Here is a 12327-nt window from a genome sequence, read left to right as displayed (position 1 = left end):
TGCTAGGCAATTCTCCTCTGAACAAGAGCACCATCAGCAAACCCAGACACATGTTTTGGCCTTGTTGGGCTACCTCAGTGAGGTGAAGCTGTGCTTCTCTAGGGCACAGTGAGCAAGTGGTCAATATCTGGATTTCTCTTGGTTACTAAGGGTGAAACTGTAAGTTTTATAAAATTAAAAAGGAGTGTGGTATCCCCTCGACTGAGAACGAACATGGGTCAAATACCCTTTTCAACTGAATATTTTACACTCAGGAGGGTCTACAACCACATTTTAGCTCACAATACCATTCACAGAGGAGAAATATAGATTTTCATATCAGTCTTTGTGCCAGCCACAAGGACAGACCAGCCTTAAAATGCTGTGCTATGCTATTCTCTTCTGAACCAGAGTACCATCAGCAACTCCAGGCACATGTTTTGCCCTTGTTGGTCCTCCTCAGTGAGGTGAAGCTGAGCCTCTCTAAGGCACAGTGAGCAAGGGGTCCACGTCTGGATTACACTTGGTTACTTAGGGTGAAACTTCAAGTTTTACAAAATTGAAAATGAGTGTGGGAGCCCCTCTTCTGAGAATGAACATTGGTCGAATACCCTGTTTAATGAAATGTCTTCGATTCAGAGGATTTACAACCACATTTTAGCGCACAGCACCGTCCACAGAGGAGAAATATCCATTTGCATATCATTCTTTGTCCCACGTACAAGGGCAGTCCAGCAATGAAATGCTAGGCAATTCTCCTCTGAACAAGAGTACCATCAGCAACCCTAGATCGTGTTTCAGCCTTGTGGGATCTTCTCATTGACGTTAATCTGAGCCTCTATTAGGCACAGTGAGCAGGGGTCCACATCTGGATTACCCTTGGTTACCTACGGTGAAACCCTACGTTTTACAAAACTGAAAAGGAGTGTGGGAGCCCCTCTACTGAGAACAATCATGGGTCAAATACAAAAAGTCCATTCTTATTTTTCAAGTATAATGTTGCACTTTATGATTGTGATCATGCACTTAAGAAATGGCATTCTCGGGGTACTGCCACAGCACTGTGTAGAGCCTGACTGTACTGCACTCTTTTCTTTCTCTGGAGATAAGTGTCATTTCCTATGTCCCAATTCTTTCCCTACTCATTTTGGTAAGCATATTCCTTCCTTGTGGAATTATGCATATATATCATGGAATCACGTTGCCAGCATGGGCGTGTCGGAAAGTGCAAGCATTATCTGGTATGTCATAGGCCCTCATTACAACCTTGGCGGAGGACCATGGTGCTGTTAGCACCATGGTCCATGCCGCTAAGGTTGCAATTCCGCCATGGTGGATGGCGGAATTACCGCTCCATTCCAAGGTGAGTGGGCCGGTAATTCCCCATTCACCAATGGCCCCTTCCCCATTCCCATTTTTGCCCCATAGGGCATAATGGGAATGGGGAAAGGCGATAATTACGGCACCGTAATTTACGGTGCCGTAATTATCGCCAAGGTCCCTTTGCGGCATGGCTTTTAACGCCTGCAAAAAGCAGGCGTTAAACAGCCATCCCGCAAAGGGAACCTTGTAATCAGGCGTTAAGGGTCGGCACCATTTACGGCGCCGTAAACCCCTTAACGCCTGAGTCGGAATGAGGCCCATAGTGTATGATCATCATTCCAGGACAGTGGAAGTGAATGCATCACATGTGTATTTCATTGCTAACTACCACTCCCAGTCATTCCTTTTCTTCTCACTCATGACCCCTACATGGTTTGTTAATGCTGTCTCTACATAGCCTGGACCCAGGTCTGATTTCCTCTGTAAGCAAAACAAGTATCGAGGTAGTGTACTGTTCTACATGACCATAACATCATTAGTAGAACCTGGAAAATGGACACAACAGGGATCATGTCTGCAGTCCTGTTCAACTGTATATTTAGGGAATGCTGTTATTTGGGTTCTGGTACACCTCTTCCGACACTTTGCTGTGAAAAAAAGCAACATGCGTACAGTCCAGAGACTAATATGAAATTCAGGAAGTGGGCTGCTGCATAGATCCTTGCCATTGTGGCATTTATCTATGCTTGGGTGGAAGGCAGGAAGAAATGCTCGGGTGCTTGTCTCATGAGCGTCTGTTGCACCTGTCCAAACACTTTGGAGAAAGGGAGCTGCGACCTGCCATGCTGCATGCCCACTGTGCATGGAAAGTGCCTGCAGCTAAAAGGTGCAGAAGCAACATTAGTCTCAGCAATAGTAAATCTTGCTGCTTACGCCTTCATGTAATAGCGCCTCGATGTCTATGGGCTGCAGTGCGCTCTACAAATGTAAAAAATAAATAAATAAATAGTGAGATGACTGCTCTGATGTTACTCACACCCCATGTGTCTGTTTGGAACTGGCTAAGAAGGTCAGCTATAGTCTCTCTGTTCAGGTGGTGAAGGATAATTAGCTGCCGATCTGTGAGGGCCCAGGGTGATGCCTTCCCCGAACATCTCCACTGCCTTTGCCCAGGTTGTATCATGGGCTGCTGGCTCCTCAGATGCTCTGCAGCTTGGGCCTCATTACAGCCCTGGCGGTAGCCGTGCCTGTAATACAGGCAAGGCTGCTGCCGGAGTTGCATTTTTTTCTGGCACCCAGAAATGGGCAATTACCGGGTCATTACGGCCTTGCCAGACCTGGTATTTGCCCATTCCTGGGCGCCGCAAACAATTCTTCCCCATTCCCATTTGAGCCCATTCCCATTTGAGCCCAAAGGGCTCAAATGGGAATGGGGAAGCCGGATGCACAGGCGCCGGTATCAATGGTGCTGTGCATCCGAAATGCTGTGCTCATGGGTGCCTTTCATTCCGCCAGGTCAGACCAGGCGGAATGAAAGGCACCCGTGAGCACAACTCTGAGTTTGCCGGTCCGGATACAACGGTACCGGCAAGCTTACCGGTACCGTTGTATCCGGACCGGCAAACTCGTAATGAGGCTGAATGAATAGCAGGGATTCTGGATCTCAAAGTTGGCTACGACTAGTGGATGCATGGTGTTTGGAAGTGTGTTTTTGGAAGGAGTGGGCCTTATGTATTTTTTTAAGACCTTTAGGGTGTGACTGTGGGCTCATTTTAATCACCTCTTCGGTGGAGGTAAATGCACCCAGTTGTTGACTGTATTCCAGCATTGATTTGACTCGTATTTGGATGCTATTAATGACTTTGGTGTAATGACAGTTAATTCCCCCAGCTGAAGTACTGTCAATTTTGGGCACCACTTACTCTGTTGGTCATTACTCTGGCGCTGGAGGAATTAGACCCATTGTTTCTGTGCTCACAATTCTATCACCCCAGAGGCCTAATTTTAGGGGGTGACAGGGGTGTTCCCCCCCCCCAACTTTCATGGCACACCATTTTGGCCCCATTCACTTGGCTGGGGCATCTTTTCTTCAGATGTCATGTCCCCCCCCCACATTTTCAGCAAAGTTACTCCACTGTATCACCCCCAATGTTCCTGTTATGACAAGCTCCTAATGAGGGGCCATTGCTCCAATTGCATCTAGTTTAAAGATAAAGAGCGTGTAGGTTTCTATGGATAGTTTTAGTTGTTTCTCTTCGGTGGCCTAGGAAGAAGGTATTCTAAGCGTAACTAACATGCTAATTGCAACAAGTGCCTTAACATCTGAAAATGACGTCAACATTTTGATTCAGTCAAGAAATGTGTTAACATTGCTCAAAAGTGCTGCCAAAGTGAGCGTCTGTTTTGAATGTATAAAACTTAAATTTAATTTGCACTTTTTATATGACCGCTTTTTACAATTCCAATTGGATCCAAACAGACTCCTTTTCAGTGTTTGCAACGGCTGTGAGAAAATGTCCCACCACTTGGAATGTTTTTCTTTGTCTATTCGGCTGCGCTGCTTCATTGACATGGAGTCTGCACAGAGTTAGTTCACAGTCAGGCTGGCTAATTTTAGTGCTATATTAAAGTAGGCTTTTTTGACTTAGGAATAGGAAACTAGTATAAAATAACAAGAAAAAAGTCAGATTTTCATTCTGCCTTCACCAGAATGCACCCAGAGGACAAGAGAAACTGGCAACAACTACCTTGTTTCTGGTAAGTTTGTTGCCTCAGAATGCGTTTTACTTACTGATTTGTTACTTCCAGTTATCATTTGCTATAAATATCTTTGTATATTTTTACACAGGTTAAAACAAACTCTGGGTGTTTCAGTCATTTTATTGTTGGAAGGGGGTCCCATGTCTGGGGGTTTAGGAGAGTGGTATAGCAGAGGTGAGTTGCCAAATAGGGATTGGCCAGTGTGGGGCTGAAAGAATGTAAGCCTTGAAGCTCAAGTTGATGTTCAACTATTTGGCTGGAGATTTTGGTTGTAGGGTGAAGATATAATATGAGTTTATGGCAATTGGGGTATGGTTCTCAATGCATGTAGTCTTAGCAGGGGGTGAACATCACGGAGAAGGTAGGGTTCCAGAAGAAGGCAGGAAAGCATCCGTGGGTGCAGGGAAAAAAGGTGGCCCGGGCATGAGGGAGGGATTGTAGTGCAGTACAAAGGATTGGTGCAGCAGTAGTGTCTGATGTGTGCCTAGGAACTGGTTGGTCATCCAGCAGGAAATGCTCAGGGCACCAGGCATTTGGTATTCTGCCTGACAAGAAGGGTGGCTGCACTTCAGATTGATTGGGTGCTTGCGTCAAAATGACTTCTGCTCAGGAGGAGTACAAGGATAAGCAGTCGATAAAGTGTCTTCTCAGCTCCACACTGTAACTAAACCAGCATTGAGCCCAATCATAAAGGCATGGACAATATTTGGGGGTCTCCAAGGGTCGCAGATGTGACCTCTGTGTTCTCCCTTGCTACCCCTGCAAACTCCCTTGCTACCCCTGTAAAAACAAAACCAAAATATACATATATATTTTTTTTTTTTTTTTTATTTTATTGCTATTATCATTTTCATGATTTTGCAATATTGTTGCTACGTTTAATATCATTTTCACTTTTTTTTCCCTTTTTTTTTTCCGTTTGTTTAGTTCTTATTAAACAGTCCGTTTGTGAGAGTTTCCAGTAAGCGGTTAGTTTCAGTTCAATTAATGCTGTTCACTGGCGTTGGCCACATCTTTCTTAGCGCATTCTTCCAACGCTGCGTTGAGAATTTTGGCTGTTGCAATAGACCACGTGGTCCGTGAACCACTCATTAAACGGGACCACCACACGTCTTCGTCGTACTGTGCAAAGGGTTTCAATAGAGGACCTACAAACGCTCTTCTCCATATGAAAGTCTTGGGGCAACTCATAAGAAGATGTTTCACAGTCTCCTTTTCTGATTGTGAATTGCACAGTCGACAGAGGTTTGAGTCCGAAAGGCCTCTTATGGACCGAATTTCGTTTGTCGGCAAGAGATTTAATCTTGCCCTTAAAAAGGTTGAGCGAAGAGCTCTGTCTGGAAATCTTTTGATTATTTCCGGGATCGCATCCAGTTTTTTAGGTAGAGACGGGAGATGTTTTAGAAGTTTGATCTTTTCGGCCATAGTGTGGGTTTCAATCCAGTCCTCTTGGTCCATTTTTTTTTTACTTTGACTGGGTTACCAATCAATGTTTCTTCTGTGCATGCAATCTTCTCAAGAATAGCTCTTTGTTTGGACGTCCATGTCGTCAACATCTTACAGGTGTTATTGCTCATTTCTGTATTTAGCAGATTATATAGCGGAGGTGATTCGGGCATAATTATTTTCCTGAATAGTGACATTTCACCTGCCTCTTTAGCTGCTTTCAGCGATCGAAGACCTAGCTCCCTTCTGATACCTGCAATCGGTGTCGAATTTGGAAGATTAAGGACCTTCCGCCAAAAGTACCCCTCCATTTTTCCCCATAAATCCATCGGGAGGTTGGGAAGGGCGTCGGCTCCATAGACCAGGCAAGGGATTACCTTACCTTTGTAGAATTTGAGCACCGGCATCAACGAGAAGCGTCCAAACTTCCTGTCAATGATCCTTGCCTGAGTTGTTAGTTTTCGGGTTTTATCCCACAGATGATGCTGCATGGCGAGTTCAGATTTGGAGCTATCAATTGTTACGCCAAGGTACTTATAGGTTTTGATAGTCTCCAAAGGTACTTTGTCAATGAACCAGCTTGGTTTTTTTCTTTGTTTCTTCCCCTGGCATTTTTCTATTATCAAAATTTTTGTCTTCTCCTTATTGATTTCCAAGTTGTTGGTGAATATATATGAAGACAAGTTGTTGAGTTGCCTTTGTAGGCCAATTTCTGTTTGATCGAGAAGAATGATGTCATCGGCGTAGAGAAGTCTGGCTACAGGTGTTTGCCCAATTTTAGGTGGAAAAGATCTTATTTGGCTTGCGCTTTCTTTGAAGTCTCCCAGAAAGGAGATAAATAGGGCCGGGGCAAGGGGACAGCCTTGCTTCACCCCTCTGGAGGTCGATATAGCTTCAGACAGTAAGCCTTGACGGTTCAATTTTACTCTCATAGAAGTTGCTGTATGGAGTGCTTTAATCGGTGCCAATATTGATTGCGGACAATTCCAGGCAGAAAGTTTGGTCCATAACAGCTCGCGATCAACTTGGTCGAAAGCTTGGGTAAGGTCTATGAAGGCTAAAAAGATCTTTCTGGACCCTTCGATGACTTTGCTCTTCAAAATACTGAGAGTCAATATGTTGACTTGGGTTCCGCAGTTTTTGGTAAAACCCGCTTGGAAGGGGTCATTACATTCTGCCGATTTGGACCATGATTGAAAGCTTTTTTGTAAAAGCGACCCGTAGATCTTTCCAATAGTATCCAACAGTGCAATTGGGCGATAGTTGACCGGGGCCGACCTATCCCCTTTCTTGTATATAGGGGCCACCACTGAAGTAGACCAGGACTCCGGAATTGATCTAGACAGAGTGCAGTTCTTAAACACTTTGCTGATAAACGAGGCCCATTCATCGGGATGGTTTTTTAGGTCGATGTTAGTAATTCCGTCGGGGCCCGGGGCTCTAGATGGTTTTAACCTTTTTATGGCTATCCTGATGTCGTTAATGTCAGAAAAATCCTCCCAGACGCTGTTTATAGCTGGTGATAATCTGTTCATCACGTTCGTCTCCGGGGGTTGAAAAATGGACGAGAAGTGGGATATCCATGCCGCCTCTCCAACACAGTTAGAGGTTGTGGATGACATTTTGGACCCGTCGTTTTTGTTTATCAGTTGCCAAAACGCTCCCGAATTTTTATCTGCTAATTTCTTGAGCATTTCTTCGGCGTCTTTTTGGTAGAAGGCGAATCGATGGAATCGTAGCCAGGCTTTGTAGGTTTTTTGCTCTTGGCTATAAAGTTTCACAGCGTCGGACGTTCTTAAGGTTGTCGCCTGTCTTTTCAGTTTTCGGAGCTCTCGTCTTTTAAGAACCAGTTCTCGGTTATACTCATGCAAGGGGTTAATTGCAGTTCTTTTTAGTTGAGTTTTAGAGTAATAAGGAATTAGCAGCGGTTGGTAGTCCGCTAGGTGGTTTAGAGGATTCGCTTCTCTGTATTGCTGCCTTTCATACGCCCCCGTCAATTCTATGATCCTTTCGCTCGTGAGTTTGAGTCGGTTTCCTTGCATGGTAGGTTCCGGGGCTTCTGATAGAAAGAGGCTAGCGTCTCGCTTGGATGGCCAGCTTGTTTTTAAGATGTTATGGTCGCTTGCCCCAGAGCGCAAAGTTTCAAACGAGGTCAACCGGGCTAACAGGCCCTCTGAAGAGAAAATGTAGTCTATTGTCCCCTTTTGCGTGCCTCTTTCCCATGATGGAATCGGGTTCATTGGGAGGAGTGCTTCCTCGATGTTATGCAGGTTTCTGGTGTTCATCAGTTGCTGCCATTTATCGCCTCGAGAGTCTGTCCTGATTTTTTCTTTTGTGGAGGTGATGCCTTGGCCCTTTCTTGGGCACCTTGCATTCAGGTCTCCCGTTATTATGATCAGCGGGTCTTCTTGAGTTGTTAAGATTCCATCTATCTCAGCTTCAATGATGTTCAGGAATTTCTCGTCTGTAGTGGCCTGTGGATTCCAGTACGTTGTGATAATAGCGAGCCAATGTGTCTCTTTTTTTTTTCTGTTTTTATTTACATCAGTTGGTATTTCCGAGGATTTTGACCATTCAACAAGCACGGCTAGATGATTTTGAGTGGCACCTAGACGCTTCTTAATTGTGAGACCTACTCCGTTCCGTACTGCTATCAGAAGACCGGAAGAAGGGCGTCCCACACGACCCTTTCTCGCTGGTGCTACCATGACTGAGAATCCGTCGATTCCCGGTTTTTCTGTAAGCCATGTTTCTTGCAGGGTGATAATGTCATAGTCCGCAAGGTTTACCTCCCCAGGTTTTGTAAGGTGGCTAAATCCTCTTGTGTTCCAGGACATCAGCGTAATATCAGAGCGTTCGTCGAGCGTTGAGGCTTGTGAGTCTCTCGAGAGTCGGTGAGAGATGGAGTCGTTATTTCTCGGACCCACTGGTGATAATTGCTATTTTTTCATTGATGGCTTTGATGCCTGAGGTAGCCACGCAAGAAGTTGTTTTATAGGGGCAAATGATAATTTGGAGTTTTCTGCTTGGAGGGGCCTTGCCTTTGGTTTTTCAGTTGTCATGTGTTTCTCAGATCTTGGTGTCGCCGATGAATCTTTTGGCATTGTGCTTGTGGAGTCTTCTACTCTTTTTTCACTTGCTACTGTCGCAGATGTTTGGTTTGTTTTCTCATTTGTGCCTTCCCCCTTTTTATTATTATTTAATCTGAAGAGTGTCTCTTGACCTGAAGGTTTGCTGTAGTCGTCAGTACTTCTATTTCGTTCTCTTTCTGATTTGCCTTGGATGGGTCGTCGGTGCTGCCCAGGCTTGGTTTCTTTGTCTGCTGTGCTTAACCATTCCGTTATGATGTACCCGCATTTGCGGAGATCGCTTGAATCATCACTATTGCATCTCCTTGCCGCTTGGTGTTTAACATGAAAAAAAGCCTTAGCTTTGTTTCCATTATGGTAGGGTTCCACTAGGGTTAAATCTGCCGTAGTTAGATGTTTTAAGGTTTTCGAATGCTTCAGAATTTTTAAGATTGTGCCTCTGTTCAGTATCATTTTTTCTGAGTTTTGCGGGATTTGTTCAATTTTGAAGATTGTCGATGGAGGAAGTATTTTTTCAGGTCTATGGACTCTTGAAAAGACTTTTTGTCTAGTTGGGCTGTTTTGTTTTTTTGAAGTGCGGTGTCTTCTAGGACTAGTTGAAGATCTTCTCCTGTATGAGTTGCGATAGTTGTCCTTGAAATCTAGTTCTTTCCGGCGCTGTTTTGTTGGAGATGAGACTTGACCGCCTGCCTTCGGCCCTCTTGGGTGTCTTCTCGAATTATCATCAGAGTCTTCAAAACAAGTATCACTCCGTCTTCTTCGTTTTGGCGGTAGGGGAGAGGGAGAGTTGTTCTTTTCAGGTGACAGAACCTGTTTTTCCTGTGACCAGTTTTGTGGTCCCTCATCCCTTATCAGTGATGAATGGGTGGAGAGGTTCATGATAAGGTCTTCTCTCATAAAATCTTCCGTTGTAATTGGGGACTTTCTTTGATTGGGTAGAGTTTCTGGGTTTTCAGAAACCGTATTTCGAAATGGATGTTCTTTGGCCTTAAGGTGGTTATTTGTAGGCCGCGTCACAGGTTCCGTTAAAAGTGATTTCGGGGTAGTGGGCTCTAGTTCTCGGGAGTCTGTATTTTTATCTCTGTATACCAGGACCTTTGCTGAGTCCCTCCTTTTTGTCAAGCGTGTCGGGCTATTCGGGGTATTCATAGGTTTTTTAAGGATGTTCGTTCTAGCAGGACCTTCTTTGGGCAGTGGTTGAATAGAGGAAAGACCCCTCCCCTCTTTTGTCGACAAAGTTGGATTAGTTGTATCCACCATCGGAAAGAAAGACGTGTTCTTTTTGTGTTTGGACTGGGACGCAGGAGGTTTGGCCTCAGGAAGGTGCGTCATCTGAAGAACAGGTCCGGTTTGAGATCCTTGGTCTGTAGAGTCTATAATTTCAATCGGTCTCTGTCTTGGTTGTTGTGGCGTCGTGATCGTTTTAGAGGATGTCAGCAGGATTTTGTTAAAGAGTTCTGAGTCTAATTTTTCCTTTGCTGCGATATACCCTTCCAGGTAAATCAATTTTGTATGGATCATTGCTAAAAGAGTAGTGTGGTCTTTTAATGAGTCACTTACTGCCTCGTAAAGTTTGCCAAACGGGGCAAGGGCAATAGTGATTGCTGACATCAACGTTGCTAAGTCCAGTCGCTTAGAAGGCAAGTCTTTCTGATTTTCTTGTTGAGGCTGGTCTCCTGATTTACTTTTCCTCCTTGATGTTGCTAAGGGAGGAGATAATGGAAGCAGAGGGATATTCTTCTGACTTTTTTTCCCCTCTCTCCAACTCGGAGCCTTAGCTGTTAGGGCTTCATGTCCTTGATTTGGGGAACATGTTCTTGGGGAACTGGTCTGGTTTCTCAATGCAATTCCTTGAAGTGGGGATCCGTTTTGAAGATCTGTTGGGTTTTCTGGATCCATCTCGCTTTCCGATTGAGCCGTGTTTGGCAAACGGGATCGCGGATTCAACCATATTGTTGAAGTGGACGATGGTAACGGACTCTGTAGTAGAACAGTTGGGCATACCGGACCGCCGGTTTTGTCGTTGGTGTCAGCCTTGCGGTTTTCTTTAGGTACTGGGCTTGCCGGGGCCGGTAAGGTGATCGAGCACACGGCCATCAAGGGGACCTCAACCTCACTTGAAAAATTAAACGGTCCAAGGACTTTATTGTAATTGTTGAATCCAGTCGAATCCTCCTCGTTCTGAGATGGTTCTGTTAGATGCTCACAAGACACTTCCAATATCTCTGCATCTGTAAGTTCTTTTAGGACATCGTATTTCCTTTTTCCTTGGCTGGTAAAGTATTCTTTCACGGAGTTGCATAGCACTGCTTTCGGCATAGTCTTTAGAGCATGCAATTTCTTTTTTGTATTGCAGAATTTTTGTTTTTGTGCATTTTGCTGCAAGCTTTTTGATTTTCTTTGCGCTGCAGAAATAGGCACTTTTGGCCCTTGCTTTCCTTTGTTGATTTTTTTCTTTGGCGGAGGGGTCGCAATGGAGGAGGAAGAGTCCTATGTGGTGTTCATTTCGACAATGGAGTCATCTGTTTGGATGTTTGGCTCCGAGTTCAAAGAGCAAGGCTTTCGCCCTTCCGGCGCTGACCCATTAATTTCCTTTTGTTTTTTTTTTCTCTCTCTTTCTCTTTCTTTTTCCACTTCATTTAAGTGGGTCTTGACTCCTCCTTCCCCTAGGAACGGGGCGTCGTTTTCCGCGGCGTGGAAAAGCACAGCGATCCGCCGCTGCTCTGATGAAGAGTCTGGCTCCTCCCCCGTGTCCTGCACCCGCAGCTCCACTAACGAGCTCGTCGGCGGTGCGCCGGCCGCAGGGGAAACCACCTCCACCGTCGAAGCTCTCGTCTCCTCGGGACCCGGCCGGGGCTCAACGAGTGGGACCCCCGCGCCACTCCGAGGGCAATCGTCCATTTCCTCTGCAGCGCGACCCAACCCGGCCTGCGAGTCCCTCGCAGTCCGCCCTTCGGCCGACTGCACTGGGGGCGAGCCGGGAGTGAGTGTCTCCGCAGGCATAGGTGGCTGCAGACACTCCGCTCTGCCGCCTGGAGAAGCCGGAGACCCTGCAAGGGCAAGAACTTCCACCAATGCCATTTCCGCGCCGGTGCTGCCGGCTTCAGGTCCAGGTGAGGTTGTTAGCACAAAAGTGAGCTTTTTGGCTGGGGTAGGGGACCTGAGTTGTGTGGATGAATTGCCTGCCGCCAAGGTTTCACCAGACGGGTTAGGATGACGATTGAGTCTAGAATCTTTGGTGAGAAATAGAGTGTGTGGCGGACAGCCTCGGGATGAGGCACTTCTAGCTGGCTCTAATTTGCTTAGTGAGACACTTACACTCCTCGTCTGTCTTCGTTCTTCTTCCCGGCCCACCGGTGGTTTGGGGACCATTCTGCTGGGCTGCTCGTCCTGCCCACGGACTGACACTGACTGCAGCTTCAACTCTGCTGCCGAACTCCGCGGCCGCTCCGCGGTTGTGGTGGGGTTTTATGCACCTCCCACTCACACACTGAAAATGCTGGTGACTGCTACTGTAGAGAGACTCAGGGTAGACTGCCACTGACTGCAGCTTCAACTCTGCTGCCGAACATTTTTTTTTAACTGAAGCCCCGTAGTAGCAGGGTTTCCTGAAGCCCCTGCGGTGCGGGCTCCCTGCCACACTAGGTATTGGGGTGCCCTGGTGCAGTCTGCACTCATCTGGGGGAAGGCTGGGCGTCGGGGCTTGCAGTGCGAGATGGAAGCACTCTGT

Source organism: Ambystoma mexicanum, chromosome 4q, assembly GCF_040938575.1.
Source record: "Ambystoma mexicanum isolate Mex_15411 chromosome 4q, UKY_AmexF1_1, whole genome shotgun sequence".
Lineage (NCBI taxonomy): Eukaryota > Metazoa > Chordata > Amphibia > Caudata > Ambystomatidae > Ambystoma > Ambystoma mexicanum.
The sequence above is the reverse complement of the archived record's forward strand: the minus strand, read 5'-3'. Positions refer to the sequence as shown.